At 49.8% G+C, this 15,483-nt stretch overlaps 1 protein-coding gene across 2 annotated transcripts in view; it reads left to right on the top strand.

The window, feature by feature from the left end:
• LRRN2 (leucine rich repeat neuronal 2) overlaps window positions 1-15,483 on the top strand; it is a 73,031-nt gene that overhangs the window by 37,963 nt on the left and 19,585 nt on the right. The window contains exon 1 of one of the 2 annotated variants that reach the window (XM_077157528.1): window positions 13,953-14,082. The exons of the other annotated variant lie outside the window; for it this stretch is intronic. The gene's annotated coding sequence lies outside the window, so the exon portion shown is untranslated. Of the gene's footprint in view, window positions 1-13,952; window positions 14,083-15,483 lie in introns of those variants that run through there. 2 annotated transcript variants of the gene reach the window in all.

Raw genomic sequence — 15,483 nt, 5'->3', positions numbered from 1 at the left:
TTTTTAAACAGTTCCTATATGGGATAGTGCTGACTTTCATAGCTTCAGAGCTCTGAGTCCCAGGTGTCACATAAACACCTGAAGTTTCTGGGAATGACCAGGTTATATACAAACAGCTCAATATTTCAGAATTTAGAAAGAACAGTTACAACTCTTGACTATATGTGATTGCTGGAAGAGCGTACAATCTAGGACCCTTCACAATTAGCCCCAACCTGATAACCCATGCTCTTAACTTCATTTCAGCTATAGTTAGTCCATATGAGTGAGACATGATGATATTTGTCTTTTTGTTTCTGACATCTCATTCAACATACAGTCTAAGATTCATTCACCTAGCTGCAGGCCTCACAACTTCATTCCTTCTTGCTGCTGCTTACTAGTTTGTTGTTTGTAAACACCATAGTTCCCCCTTCCATTCCTCAATCCTTGTACACTTAGGCCACCCCTATCCATACATTGTGAATCACAAACACTGCTGCCATGAACATCAGTGGTGGCCAGGTACTTTTATCTTGCAGGTAAGAATCAGAAGCCCAGGGTTCAAGAGAGTGTGTGTGCCCTTGCACTGATCTGTGCCTCCATTCCTTCCATTGAGAAACTAGGAGGCGAAATTAGGTGGATGCTGAGATCCCTAATCTGAGGATCTACAGAATCTTGAGGGCTGAGGACCAGCTCACCATACTTAAGTGTGGGGGCTGCCCATGGGGACAGACCCCAGGTAAGGCTAGAGGGTGGAGGCCCCCCTTCCCAGCCAGCTCTGCCATCTCATGCTAGAAATGGATGCAGATGCCAGGACTACCTTGGGGCAGCTCTTTTTTTCCAGGAGACAGACACTGGCTGGGAGCAGTGAGTATGGACCCAGCTACCTACCTCAGAAGCACCTGCTTGGGAGCTGGTTAAACCTACAGGTGCCTGGGTCCCACCCCTGCAGAATCCAGAAAGGAGAGTAGGATGGGCGTTTGCATGTTGACGAGCACCCTAGATGATTTCTTGGGCACACCCTGAGTTTGAGAAATGTTGGATTAGAGGGGCTGGGATTCAGGATGGGGGTGCATCTCTCCTAATAGAAATAGCTACCATTTATCCGGTACCTACTCCATGTGGGGCACTTATGACAGCTCTAATCTTACAACCACTCTGCAAAGTAGGTATTATTGCTCTAATTGTACAGAAGAGATAACTGAGACCCAGAGCAATTAACTTGCGAGACATCACAAAGCTAACGAGACAAAGAGCCAACATTTTAAATTGGGTCCTTTGCTCCTGCCATTGCACACCTCTGCCTCCTTGCTTAGGGCCTGAGCAGCTGCTACTTACCTAACTGGGATGGAACCTGACAGTTTTTGGAGGTGACCAGCCAAACTGGGAGGCTGCTGGGTTATTGGAAAGGTGGCGGCGTTCCTGGGGAGAAGGGAGGCTGGGGCAGATCCCACTGCCCTGCTCTGCTTTTCCCTTTTCCCTCTGCCTCTCAGGCATTCTTCAGGTTGAGCGCTGCTGCTTTGGCAGGGTGTGAAGATGTCCGCAACCCCTGTCTTCCCTGCTTCCCAGCCTCCTGTTTCTGTCACTAATTAAAGACGTCTTGAAAAACCCCCCTGCCGTGCTGTGTGGCGTTGTGCCGGCATCCCGCTGGGAGAGCAGCAGCAGCAGCGCCTGGTCCCCTAGCACCGCGGGGACACCTGGGCCCAGCAGAGGCCAGCTGAGGTAGAGAGGCAGAGGAAGGGAGAAAGGAGAGTGGCCCAGAGAAGGCCTCACAGCTGGGAAGAGAGATTTCTGGAAGGAACCCTGAGAGTTCCCACTTGTCCCCACCCAGGGACCAGCCCCCACTGCTCGGTCCCCATTCTGTAGGTTTTTCTGAGAGATTCCCCAGCAACCCTCTACCCCCACCTGCTTCTGTTCCCAACAGCACTTCCCTCGGGATACTCTTTGTGGTGACTCGCCTGAGATCTCCTGCCTCAGGGCCTTTGCTCTGGCTGTTCCCACTGCTGCACGGGACTTGGGACGTGGGTGCTAAAACTGGGAAACAGGGATGGGTAGTCGCCCTCCTCTGTCTTCCTGTCTCTCAGGTCTCAGTTCACATGTCCCCCCAGAGATGCCTTCTCGGCGATTCAGGTTAAATGGCACCAAGTCGCTCTGTGCCGTTACCCTGTTTATTTCCTGAGTGAGTTTTGTGCCACAGCTATACCACATTAGCAGCTTCAAATAACACACCTATATTACCTCGCAGTTCTGTAGGTCAGAAGTCTGTCCAGGTTGGCTCAGCTGGTTTCTCAGCTCCAGGTTTCAAAAGGCTGAAATCAGCCAGGAGGGCTCTGGGAAGCAGGTGGTTGTTGGAATCCAGTTCCTCGCGCTTGTAGGACTGAGGGCCCTGGTTCCTGGCTGGCTGCCAGGTGGGGGCTGCACGTAGCTCCTAGAGCCCTCCCTCTGATCCTGGCACCTAGCCCTGTCCATTCAGAGCCAGCAACAGCACATCCAGTCCTTCTCATAATTGCAGTTTCTCCTGCTGCTGCATCTCTTCTGCTTCCAGCCAGAGGAAGTTTTCTTCTTTTAAGGACCCATGTGATTAGATTTCCCCCCCTCCTGCCAAGAACACCCTCCCTACATTAAAGTCATAACCTTAAAATTACATCTGCAAAGTTCCCTTTGCCATGTAACAGTAACAGGTCCCAGGGCTTTAGGGTGTGGACATCTTTTGGGGCCATTCTTCCTACCGCAGTTCCTTCAGAATCCTTACCGCTAGCTGATGTCTCATTTATTTTCACATTTATCGTCCATCTCTTCCCTGTTGAGAAAAGGGATCGTGTTTGTATTTCCACTGCAGTGTCCCCAGCCTTCCTTCAGCAGTGCTTGGCACACGTTAGGCCTTTAGTGTTTGCTGAATGAATGAATGGATGTTGCAATGACTGTTGGATGCTCGGTAGAAATGGGGACTTCTGGCAAGTTTGAGGAGCCTTCCCAGAACCCACCCCTCAGCTAGGTTCGTGGTAGGTGGTGGGCAGACAGGCCCACACCTGCAGGAGACAGCATCCCCTCCTGGAGGCTCGCCTCCAAGCCCCAGAAGTTACAGGCTCCTGAACAGCTGTACCTCTGACCAGCGGTTTCCCCAACCCCATCCCTCTGCCAGGGTTCCCTCTTCCTCCCACCCTCAGGGAAGGCTGCCAGGACCCAGACCTTCAGTCTCTTCCTATCTAAGGATCCAAAAGGGTGGAAGCCTGATGCCCAGTGACCACCTTGTGGGGTGGCAGAGAGGGTGAGGAAATGATCCAGGAGGCAGGGACTGCCTAGCCTCAGCTGGGTTCAAAGCCAATCCACCTGGGACTTCAAACAATTAATTTCCCCAATCTGCAAAACGATCAGCTTCTGAGGGAAAACAATTAGCCCACTGCAAATTGTAATTGTCATCTCACTCCTGATTTTAATTTGGACTAATGAGGGCTAAGTGATTCTGCTCCCTTCCCCTCCCACTGCCCTGCAGCCTTGGGCCCTCACCTGTCAGAGGGCATTTAACCCACGGCTGCCCGCCTTGTGCTGATGGTTGGGGAACGTTTCCCAGCTGGCACAGGGCCTGGGGCTGGGCTGGGCAGGTGCTGACAAGAGGGAGGGAAGAAGAGAGGGCCTCCAGCCCTCAGGGGAGCTGCCTGTTTACAAGGCTCAGAGGCAATCAAAGTTTTATTGAATGAAATTGACTACTGCCTCACACCTCTGTCACAGCCAGTTACCTCTGGCTCTGGGGACCCAGCTTCCAGAGCAACTGTCTGTCTCCATCGGGCCAGGCCACCTCCTCCTGGCCTTGCTCTCCCTCATCCACCCCATGGCCATCGTGGAGTGGGGCTGTGGCTTTCTGCAGTTGAGAGAGGCTCGAGTACCCACAACCTGCAAGTCATGGGGGTCAGAGTGGGAAGTGACAGACCATGCAGTCTGGCCCCACAACTCCTACTAAACAAAGAAATTAAGGCCTGGAGAGGGAAGGGACTTGCTCAAGGTCACACAGGGGTCAGGGGAAGCAACAGTCCTTGACACTTTTCTTCTGATTGCTTGCTAAATTGTCTGCCCCTTCCCCTTGGATGCTTGCTTTCATCTCTTGTTTGTAGTTTGCACCCAACATGATGCCCTGCCCAGCAGATTGATGGGTGCACGAAAGAGCACCTCCCACTCAGCCTCATTTTTTGGTCAGATGAGTTTGATTCTTTCATTCATGCATTGATTCCATCATTCACTAACATACTGCAGCCATGTGCTGGGAACTATGTTAGGTGCCGGGGGGTACAGTTGTAAATAAGACCCATCCCTGTCCTCAGGAGCTCACAGTCTAGTGGCTTCCAAATGTGGAGCTGTCCAGCACACAGCCCCCAACCCGCCTTAGGTCACCCTTCAGGAGAACTGAGCCCTAAATCCTGAGCAGGAGTGGGTAAGGGAATCGACCCCACTCCCAGCTTCTACCACTTGCTGTAGAGTAACTGTCCATTTGCCCTGCTCTGTGTAGCTGCTTGAGGAGTTAAGTTTGACTGCGAGTTCTGAGTTCTTAACCTGGCTTTGCCGTTGATTTGCTCTGTGGCTTTCCACAAACCCCTTTACCTCATTCCCTCCAACCTAAAGCCAGAGCATTGGACCCTGAGTTCCAAGACCTGGCAGAACCTCATCCCTGGCTCCATGCAGCTGCTTCTTCACCTCCTGGTGCAGGCAACATGGGTGGGGGAAAGGTCTCAGGTCTTGGTCAGGAGCTGCCTGATCTCCAGGTCTGCCACCACACCTGGGTAGCCTTGCATGCTCCAGAGCACTAGGTTCCTCCTGTGTAAAGTGGGGAAGGTGGAGACCGACTGTGCATTGAGGAGTTCTTGCAGGTAAAAATGCTCACAGATCAATGGACAAGTGTAAAGGCCCCTGCATGGCTCCCCTGCATGAAGCCAGCTGTGCCGCACAACAGGGCTTTATTAGGTGGTGGTCGTCTCTGCCACATCTTGGGTACTTGTCAGTTCATTGGAAACATTGAATAAAGCTGTGTGGAGACATGGAAAGTGCATGGAAGTGGGAATCAGGAAATGAAAGGGTCTCCCCTCTCTGGGCCTCAGTCTCCTGGGGCCACTGGGATGAATTATCTTTCGGGTTTCTTCCAATGCCAATAGGCTGGGATTCTGCAGTTGAAATGTATCCAGTAGTGAGGACAGCATTGTGAGGGACCACTACTCCCTCTGTGTCCCTCTGGACCCCTCTTTCACTGTTTCTTGAGGAAAGACAGTCGGCTCTTCCTGTCCAACATTCTCTTCTTTGCATTTTCCCCATTGCCTGTTCCCCCAACGCATACCAAGCCCCGGACCCAGCCAGTCTCAGCCCTGTGTTATTTCCCTGCTGCTCTTCTTGCCTTTGGTGGCTGTCGCTGGGTCACCTGCCTTGGTTTCTTCTCTCCCTCCACTGCCCCCCATCCATGTCTGCTTCCGCGGGCAGCCACATCTCCCATCTCCTCTGCCTGATGTGGAGAAGGATATCGGGAGCTTGGCTCCATGCCCTCCTAGCCCACTTCCCTCAGAGGGGAGCATGGAGCTCATCACCACGTGCCCATCCCTTCTCACTGAAGAAATCAGCCCTGGGATCTTTCAGAGCCAGCCACGACAGGGTCAGATGCTGCTTATTGCAGGACAGTCTTACCTCCACCCCTGCTGCTGCAGTGGGGCCCATTTCCCACAGAGGCCCAGGACTGTCTTCATATATATGTGGTGTCACAGATATGAAGAGGTGTGCAGTTGGTCCCTCATAATCCATCCCAGGACCTTTACCTTCTGCTTCAGTATTTCTTGCCCACCTGCTGATGGGGCCGACAGGAGTGAGGGCTGCTTGGGGGAGACGCAGTGGTCAGACCTTCATTGGCCTGACTGGGCATAGGGGGAGGTGAAGGCTCTCTCCAGCCTCAGCAGTTGCCAGCTGGACTTTCACCTTGGATCTCTAACTGTGCCTATCAGAGAATTCTCTGTGGTGTGTGAAGACCCTGGATCTTACCTTCAGAGAGTCTCATTCAGGACATCCAGGCCGGAACTCAGGGATCTGCTTGTATAACCAGCACCCTGGCTGGATAGTTCTGGTTCAAAGAGACCGTGGCCCACCCTCTGGGAAGCCTTGTTTGGTCTAGATCTACCAAGACAAGCTCTTTTTTTCCCTTGCTTTTTAAGGCCTCAGAGGCCAGGGTCAGGAAGAAATGGTCATCACCCAGCCTCACCTCACCCCTCAGTCAAGGGCCTCAATGATTGGTTGACTAGACCTTCAGGTTGCCATCGGTGCTCTCTTTCTACCTTGGGCCCCCTGGTAATCCTGACCCCCCCGTTCCCACCCTGCGCTGGGCTGGGGTGGTCAGAGTCTCGGGAGATGGGAGGGGCTGGTTGGGAGGAGCAGCTGGGAGCAGGAGGGATATTTATTTGCCAAGGGCTGAGACAATGCTGTGATGCCCCTGGCTGCAGATTTTAAGGCCTTCCCTGCCTTTTCTAGACACACTCTGTGATCTGAGCACTTCCCGTCCCTTCGCCAGGCTGGTTAGCTCCCTCAACTGTTTCTAGCCCCAGACTTCAGATGCTGATGGTGGGGAGGGCATGAGGAATTCAGCACAACCCCTTGCTGGTACCAGCCCCTGCCCAGAGGACAGTGCTGTCTTTGCCACAAGGCACAGCACCGCGTTTCCCGTGGGGAGGGCAGGAGCCGTGGATGCTGTGCCCCCTCCCTGCTGGCCGCTCTGACACATGCTCCACACCATGACTCAGTTCAGATAGCTTTGGGGGGGAGCTCAGCCACCCCAACCCTCTCATTTTACAGTTGAGAAAACTGAGGTCTAGAGAGGGGAAATGTTTTCCCAAATTCTCACAGAGGACCGGTAGAAAAGTTAACCGTGCAGCTAATTAGTAATTAGTGATGGGACTAGGAGAGTATTTAGTTTCTGCTCCCAGGAATGGGGGGGTGGGGGGGGGGGGTGGCAATTCTTCATCATCCATGTAACTGGTCCCATGCCAGGTGCTTTATATCCATCATTTTATTTAATCCTCATGACAAGCTCGTGAAGAACATACCCCAGTATTTTCACATTTTACAAGATGAGGAACTTGAGACTCGAAGTGAAATTGACTTGGCCAGACCTCTCCGCGTAAGTGGTAGAGGGAGGATTCGAACCTAAGTCTGTCTGACCCTCGGCCCAGTAGAAATATAATGGGAGCCATTGTCTGTGATTTTATGATTCTAGTAGCCACATTACAGTAAAAAGATATATGTAAAATTAATTTTAATTATATATATTGTATAACCCAGATACCCAAAAATATTATCATTTCCGCACGTAATCAATATAACACATTTATTAATGAGATGTTTTATATTCTGTTTTCACATTAAACCTTCAAAATCTGGGGTGTAATTACACTTACAGCATATCTCGGTTCAGGCTTGCAACAAGGGCTCAGTGGCTACAGGCCCGTGCTTTTTCTCCTGCTCCGTTCTGCTGAGTCACAGAGTGACTTGGCATAAAAATCAGAACCAGCTCATCTGGGCTCTGCTCCCTTGACCTCCTACTGGTCCCAAGGACCAGATCCTACTTTTCCTTTGGACTCTTTTAGGCTAGGTGCTCTCCTCCCCTTGCCTTACGTCTTGCCCATCTTCTAGCACCCCTCACTTCTCTCCTTCCTTAGGTCTGTCCTGGAGAAGGCTTTGTTGTCAGACAAACCTATAAATAGGTGAGACAGAGGTGACAAATGTTCCTCATCTACATTCAGGCTCTCTCTCATTTTTGGGGGGCTCTGTTGAGTGACACCTCTATCAAAACATCTCATTTGGGAATGTCACAGTGGCTTTTGATAAGTGATCAGTCACTCTGATAGCAGCTGACAGATGGGGAGCAGTGTGGCAGCGTCTAATATACTATGGAGTATGTCTTTTGCAATTGCATAGTATTTTATTTATTCAGTGTGGCGTGAAATCTTTCTTGAAGGAAGGAAACTATTAACCCTGCCAGACCAGGTTCTTCAAGGCCTGCTATTTTTTTCTTTTACTTTTTTTTTGGTGCTTTGAAAGATCTTTTTTTTTTTAACGTTTTTTGTTTGATTTTTTTTTTGCATGGGCAGGCACCAGGAATCGAACCCAGGTCTCCGGCTTGGCAGGCAAGAACTCTACCACTGAGCCAGTGTTGCCAATCCCTTAACATTTTTTTATTGTGAAATATAACATATATACAAAAAAGCAATACATTTCAAAGTACATTTTAACAAGAAGTTATGGAACAGATTTCAAAGTTTGGTATGGGTTACAGTTTCACAATTTCAGGTTTTTCATTTTAGCTGCTCCAAGACATCAGAGACTAAAAGAAATATCAATATAACGGTTCAGCAATCATACTCACTTCTTAAGTCCTATCTTCTCTGTTATAACTCCTCCTTCTCCTTTGATCCTTCTCCTAATCTTTATGGCTTTGGGGGCTCCCTTCTTACTTTTTCATGTTGAAAAGATGTGTCAACACTATAGAATAGGGGGATGGAACTAGTTGATGTTCTAGAGAGGCTGGCCCTTCTGGGTTTCAGGCTTTCTCTGGTCTAGGAACCATCTGAAGGTTGTAGTTTTCTGGAAAGTAAACTTAATGCATGGAACTTTTGTAGACTCTCAGATAGAGCCCTAGGTGTTCTTTAGGGTTAAATAGGAATGATGTTGGTTGGGGCTTGGCAAACCATGGCAATTAGCAGTATCTAACTGAAGCTTACTTTGGAGTAGCCTCCAGAGTAGCCTCTCCACTCTATTTGAATTCTCTCAGCCACTGATGCCTTATTTTGTTACATTTTTTTAATCCCCTTTTGTTCAGGAAGGTATTGTCAATCCCATGGTCAGGTTCGTCCCTGGGAGTCATATCCCACATTGTCAGGGACACTTTCACCTCAAAGCCTACTTTTCCCTTAACTTTCCAGCCTCTTTTTCTTTTTTTGCCTTCTTGCTGCTTTCCTACCTGGAGTCACAATCTTCCATGCTGTCTTTTACTTTCTTTCCCACTCCAGCAAGAGTCCAGCCAGGAACCCTCAAGGAAGTGCTACCACCTCTGCAGGAGCATGTAAGAGCTGCTCGGCTGAGGCAGGGCCCTTGGGTGGCCCATGAACCTGGATCCTGGCTCCCGGGTTCCAGAAACAGTTCGCCCACGCAGGGAGGAAAACTAGTCTTCACAGTCCTTGTTCTCTGGATGTAATCACTGTTTCTTGGCCTTTCTTCTCCCCCAATCTCTCCACCCCCTCCCAAGCTCCTCCACCCCCTCCCAGATTCTGCCGCCCTTTGCTACTGCCTCTGTCCCTTACTGTGCCAGTCCAAGTGCCTGCGGTCTCGATTTTCTCTCAATTTCAAGTGAATCGAGTAAATTTTAGGAAAGGAACAGTCACTAAAAAAGTAAAGGAAAATGCTAATACACACATAGTTCTGATTCAAAATAAAGGCGGTCAGGTCCCTGATGAGATAGACTGGTCCAGTCCTGGCAGCCTGACCCCCAGCCCCTTGCCCCATTTCAACCTTGTGTCTGGAGCTCCCCACTCTTTTCTCAGTGCCAAGGGGTTCCCCTCCACTCTTCCTCTGGTCCTCCTTCCAACTCTTTTGGGGTTGCTTGGCCAAGTAATGTAAGCAGCCAAGCACAGTGAGATGGTAAACTGCTTAAGGCCCTGGGTTGTTACCTGAGTTAAAAACACGAAATCGTTAGGCTGAGATGACCAGTCCCAAGTTTCTCATCAGTAAATGGAAATAATACCTGCCTCAGAGGTGCCAAGGAGTGTACACGAGATCACCCATGTAAAAAGTGCTTAGGAAACCTAAAGCCCCACTATGAAATCATTCTTTAAGGTCATCCCGACATGCTGGAGAAAGGGCCATCTACTAGCACTTTGGGAACTGGTTCAACCCTTTCTCCCTCCATTCGTTTTCAAGTGGGTGAAGGAGAAATACTGCACACACACATCATCTGTCAGTGACAGCCTTTCCCTGTTGCTGTTTCCTCTAGATGCTACGTTGATTTCTGCAGAAGGCAAGATCTTGGAAGATCTTGCTGTCTTGCCGTAGATGTAGACCCACCTGATTCCAATTTTAGCTCTGCGCAATTTCCTATATGGCTCTGGGAAAGTAATTCACCTCTGAGCCTTAGTTTCCTCTTCTAGCTATAAAATGATTTGAGGATACCAGTCACACAGAGTTGGACCTGACACTGTCAGGGCTCACAATTGTTCATTCTCTTCCTCATCCCCTCCCCATCCTCTCCCTCTCCCCAAGCGTGCACTTGGGTGGAGAAGTCTCTGCACTGGCCCGGTGGCTTGGGGTAGCCAGTACAGAATCCGCATGGCCCTAACCGCCATCTCACCTACTTGTCTAGGTGGTTAGACATGTTAGACCTGCTCCAGCAGGACCGATGCTAGCCACCTTTGAGCAAAGACCTGAAAGCACACAAGAGAACAGGCTGCTCATCTACAGTCCAGGAAAAGGAGAAGAGGAGGGGAGGAGCTGAGCAGGGATGGGATGCTGGGTGAGGGGGGCTGCTCCAAGGACAGCCATGGGGTCTGCCCGTTGATGAAAGAGAGCCAGTGGGAATTTCGAGTGACTTCTCTGTTCCCAAGAAGAAAGATGGGCTACAGACTGCACAACACAGATGAAATGCCCAGAGGGTGTAGAAGGCAATGGTGATTGTTGTGGGATGTCAGGAACAAACACTGTAAGAGAAACTTCAAGAAGGAGGACCCCAGGCAAGCCAAGAAGGGTGGGTAGGGTGAAATGGCTCTGACAGCTATTCGCACCTTACCCCTTTCTCTGATCTTACGGTGGTATGGCCATGGTCAAAGGGTGGGTGTATTTCTGCCTGCTGGGAAAGGGACACATATTGAACTCCTCCTGTATGTTAGGCACTATGGCAGATTCTTTGTCAGAATTATCTTAATTAATCTTCAAGATAACCCTTGAGATATCAGTCCCATTTGGGGAATGTAGAAACCGACATTCAGAGAGGTTAAGTAATTTGTTCAAGGTCGCTCAGCTAGTAAGAGGCAGAAGCAGATTTGAATTCAAGTCTTTCATATTTTAAAGGTTTTGTTCTTTCCATTAAGCTGTACAGAGCATTTGGTTCTCTGCTTCCCGGACCTGCTCTCCTTCTGGCCTCTGGGGTTCTGGAATAATTTATATGACATTGATGCTGTGTTCATCATTAGAAGGCTGTCACCAAGGTGACAGGGAACAGTAGATATGGAGCTGTCACAATGTGGAGAAATGAGGCAATGAGGAAGGCACTTCATCACCACCTCTGGATTAGAGGCAGACACAGATCTGCCTGGCACCAGCCTCTCTGTCATACTGTGCTTCAGCTGCAGTCCCAAACTCAGCCTCTCCAAGCGAGTGGAAATCAGGCCTCAAAATTCACTTCTGAGTTCCAAAAGATAAAGTCATTTTTACAGAAAGGGTCTAACTCACCATCTTCAGAACCAATAACAGACTAGACCAATGCTTCTTAACATTCGGTGGGGGGGGGGAAAGGCACAGATCCCACAGAGAATCTGTTAAAAGCTATGCACCTTTTCTCCAGAAAAAATGTACCTATGCGCACAAACACATTTGCATACAATTTCAGGTAGTTTCCACACTCTGAAGTCCATCTGTGGGCCTTCTCTCTGGAGTTGCTAGGGGAATGAGTTTATGATAAAGTTCTTGACCGTATCTTTCCTTCTGACCTCTTCCCTGCCCTGCAGTGCCTGGAAATGTTACACATCAGTGATTGGTTTTCTTCTTTTTTTTTGCGGGGTGGAGGGGGAAATGCATGGTCTAGGAATTGAACCCAGGTCTCCCGTCAGTGATTGGTTTTCAAAAATATGTTGGCACCCTCCTATGTAGGGGAAGGTTGAAGCTACTGGTCAAAGTGAGAGCTTTGCATTACCGGTCTGTTTCAGTCGTTCGTGTCCCTCACGCCCGTCGCACTGTGGGTGGGCTATCTGGACAGTGCGGCTCTGCATCTGAAAATCTGCCTGGCTCCGAGCCCCTGCAGGAGGTGTCTCAGGGACTTTGGGTTCTCCCCCTTACACAGGGGTTTCTGGAAAATGCTTTGAGAAGAGCCCATTGTGGCAAGTCCCTGAGGATGGCCTCAGGAAGTACTTTCTTCCTTTCCCCCCCTGCCACCTCTGGGAATTTCTGTCCCTCCGTGGAGGGAGGTATGTGCACTCTTAATAGAGCTGCCTAATCACTTGTTTAAACTAGACATTTGATGCGTAATGACTCCTGGCTGGGACCAGAGAAAGCCATCAGCGAGCTCTGCGGGGACCACACCTGCCATCGGTGGTCCCCCGCAGGCTGCGGGAGTGGGGGGGTCGTCCTCCTTGAGGCAGAGCTGGCTGTGGGGACAGGGGCGGGAAGCACAGATCACGGATGGGGAGTGTTTGGAGGCTGGGGAAAGAGAGCTAACACCTCCCTCCGTCCCTCACCTACGCTGCTGCTCCTGGGCACAGATGAATCCAGAACATAAGGGTTGATGGAGAAGGGAGCAAGGAGGTGGGGCGCCTACTGTCCTTTCTTAGCTCTGGCGGCTCCTCGGGCAGGTCAGTCCCATATGCACCTGCACCTGCCTCCCCAGCTGGAGGAGGCGGAGAAAATCCAGCAATACCCAAGGCTTCCCCGTCCCTGGGATACAGCTATAAAGCCAACAGATTGGCTTTTTGCACAGTGTTTTGAGGTCTGGGGAGAGAGAAATATAAGTTACAGCCATGTTAATTATTATTATTTTTATCATTATTGCATGAGAGAATATTCCCCCTGTTAATTCTCTAGGCAAATGGCTATGAAAATGAGCTAGCATCATCCGGGCCCTGTGCCCAGGAGAGCAAGCCCTGGCAAAATGCAGCCTCTAAATCCTCTCCCTCCAAACAGGCCCACCTGGTTGGCGCTGGCCCTTCTTCCTACTGCCTCACTAGTGCAAACACATGCGTGCACGGATACGCACACTTACATGCTTGTGCAGCCCAAGCCACACCCAGTAGACAGAAAGGTGCAGAGCCCCTGGGGCTGTCGAGGGAGCAGGTCTGGCCTTTGAGAAAACTGGCTGAGCTATAGCAGCCCCATGTAAGTTTGGTGTGGGAGGTGGGATAGAGAGGAAAACACTGCCTTAGGTGTTCTGGAGCTTTTATACTTGCAGAGAACTTTCGCACGCATCATTCTGTAGTCCCTTCCAAGCTGGGCAGTTTGGGGTTAAGAGTGAGAGCTTCAGCGTTAGGCAGGGCTGGACCCCAGCAGGTGCTGGCTGACTGACCTTGGGCAAGCCACTCAACTTCTCTGAAACTCTGTTTCCCCTTCAGTAAACACTCCTACTACTCTCAGAGGGTTGTGGTATGAATTAAATAAGAAAAAGCTTTCTGAAAAGCCATATGAAGTTCCTGACACAAAGTGAGCACCCAAGAAATGGTACCTGTTAAGCTTCAAGGCAGATATGCTTTTTTTAAAAAATTTATTTATTTATTTATTTAAAAAATTTAACAAACGAACAAAAACATTCTTAACATATGATCATTCCGTTCTACATATATCATCAGTAATTCACAATATTATCACATAGTTGCATATTCATCATCATGATCATTTCTTAGAACATTTGTATCAATTCATAAAAAGAAAACAAAAAATTCATACACACAATACCCCTTACCCCTCCCTTTCATCGATCACTAGCATTTTAAACTAAATTTATTTTAACATTTGTTCCCCCTATTATTTATTTTTATTCCATATGTTCTACTCGTCTGTTGACAAGGTAGACAAAAGGAGCATCAGACACAAGGTTTTCACAATCACACAGTCACATTGTGAAAGCTCTATCATTATTCAATCATCCTCAAGAAACATGGCTCCTGGAACACAGCTCCACATTTTCAGGCAGCACCCTCCAGCCTCTCCATTACATCTAAGGCAGATATTCTTCTCCTTATTTTGCAGATGAGAAGAAACCGGGGCTCAGTGAGGTTGTCTTGTTACTGGCCGGTGGTGGAGCAGAGATGAGAACCTCTGGATTCCCACCCAGAGCAGATCTCTTCTCTGCAAGCGCTTCAGGCACAGCTGTTTGCTGGGAGACATGCGGTGAGGGTGTGGAACTGGGCACCCCTCGAGGTGGCTCTTTGGCTTCCCCTGCCGCTGGCTCTGTCCTCCTGCCTCATGCACATGACCTCCCCTCTAGGGACCTGGGGACTTCTTCCCGAAGGGGTCACCTGGAGGGCACCCACAGCCCTGGCCCCGCCTCTGCTGAGGTAGGGGAGGGAGCAGGGATGGCCAAGGAGACGAGGAGACGCTATAGCCAGGGGAGCCTCAGGGTCTCTCCTCTCCATGGGAGGATGGTGAGGCATGAAGCGCAAGGATGGGGGAGGGACAGGGAAGAAACGGGGGAGTCGAGAAAAGAGGTAGAGAAGGGGAGAAGGACACAGGCCCTACAGCCTCCTCAGGAGGGGCTGCAGGCGGGCATGGCCCTGTCCTCCCACTTCCAGAGAAGCTGCCAAGGTCGGGACACCTGTCAGCTAATAATCACACACCCTTACGTCTGGTGGCCAATCCAACTGATAAATGTACGTTTCAAAGCTAATGTGAGTGGAATTTCTGTTAGGTGAATTATATCTCAGGGCTATTCTTAATGTAGGTATGCATGGTATATATGTATATGTCGATGGGTATTTGTATATGTATGTATATATGAATACATTCCATTATGTATACACATATACATGCATATATGGAATTAATAAGAGCACGGGTTCTTACCCCTTACTAGCTGTGTGGACTTGGGTAAGAGGCTTACCTTCTTTTAGCCTCAGTTCCCTCATCTGTGCAATGGGCTTAATAGGCTGTTGCCAGAATTGAATGAGGTTATGGGTGGCAAGTGCCTGGCAGAGTGTAAGCACTTAATAAAACTTCTTTTTTTTTTTTGCATCTATTTTTGCTATACAAGGAATCTTTCATTGCCTCTATTTTAGAGTTGAGGAAATTGAGTCCCAGAGGCATGTCCCCTTGTACAGGCTAGGAGGGCAGGTGCCTTGCCCCACTCATCCCTCTGTTCCTGGAATGCTGTGCAAAGGGTGGGGCTCAATGGATGAATGTTTGCAGAGTGAAGGGAGCTCCACCCCTTGTTCAGTAGGACCCTTGCTTGTTAATATTGGGGTGCTGGATACTGGAATGCAGAGCTCTGGGCTGCTTGGCCTGGGTTCTCCCCATCAGGCCAAGCTGACCTCCTGGAGCCTGTGCCACTTGGGAAAGTGGAGGAGGCCCTTGTGGCCCTGGAACCCCCCACCATCCTCAAGGTCAGTGGGCCTCTCCAGCCACAGCTGCCTGGGGGGCTGGACTCTCCCTCCACTGATTTACAAGGGCAGGGGGCCCTCACCAGAAGAGGGTTCAGAGCCTGGGGTGAGCTCACACCAGACAGACAGCTAGACTGCTTCTGTGTTCTATAGTTTCATCCAAAGCTCTGCTTCACTTAGCACAGATTAGGTGTCA

This window comes from Tamandua tetradactyla, chromosome 4 (assembly GCF_023851605.1).
Source record: "Tamandua tetradactyla isolate mTamTet1 chromosome 4, mTamTet1.pri, whole genome shotgun sequence".
In the NCBI taxonomy this organism is placed as follows: domain Eukaryota; kingdom Metazoa; phylum Chordata; class Mammalia; order Pilosa; family Myrmecophagidae; genus Tamandua; species Tamandua tetradactyla.
The sequence above is the reverse complement of the archived record's forward strand: the minus strand, read 5'-3'. Positions and strand labels throughout refer to the sequence as shown.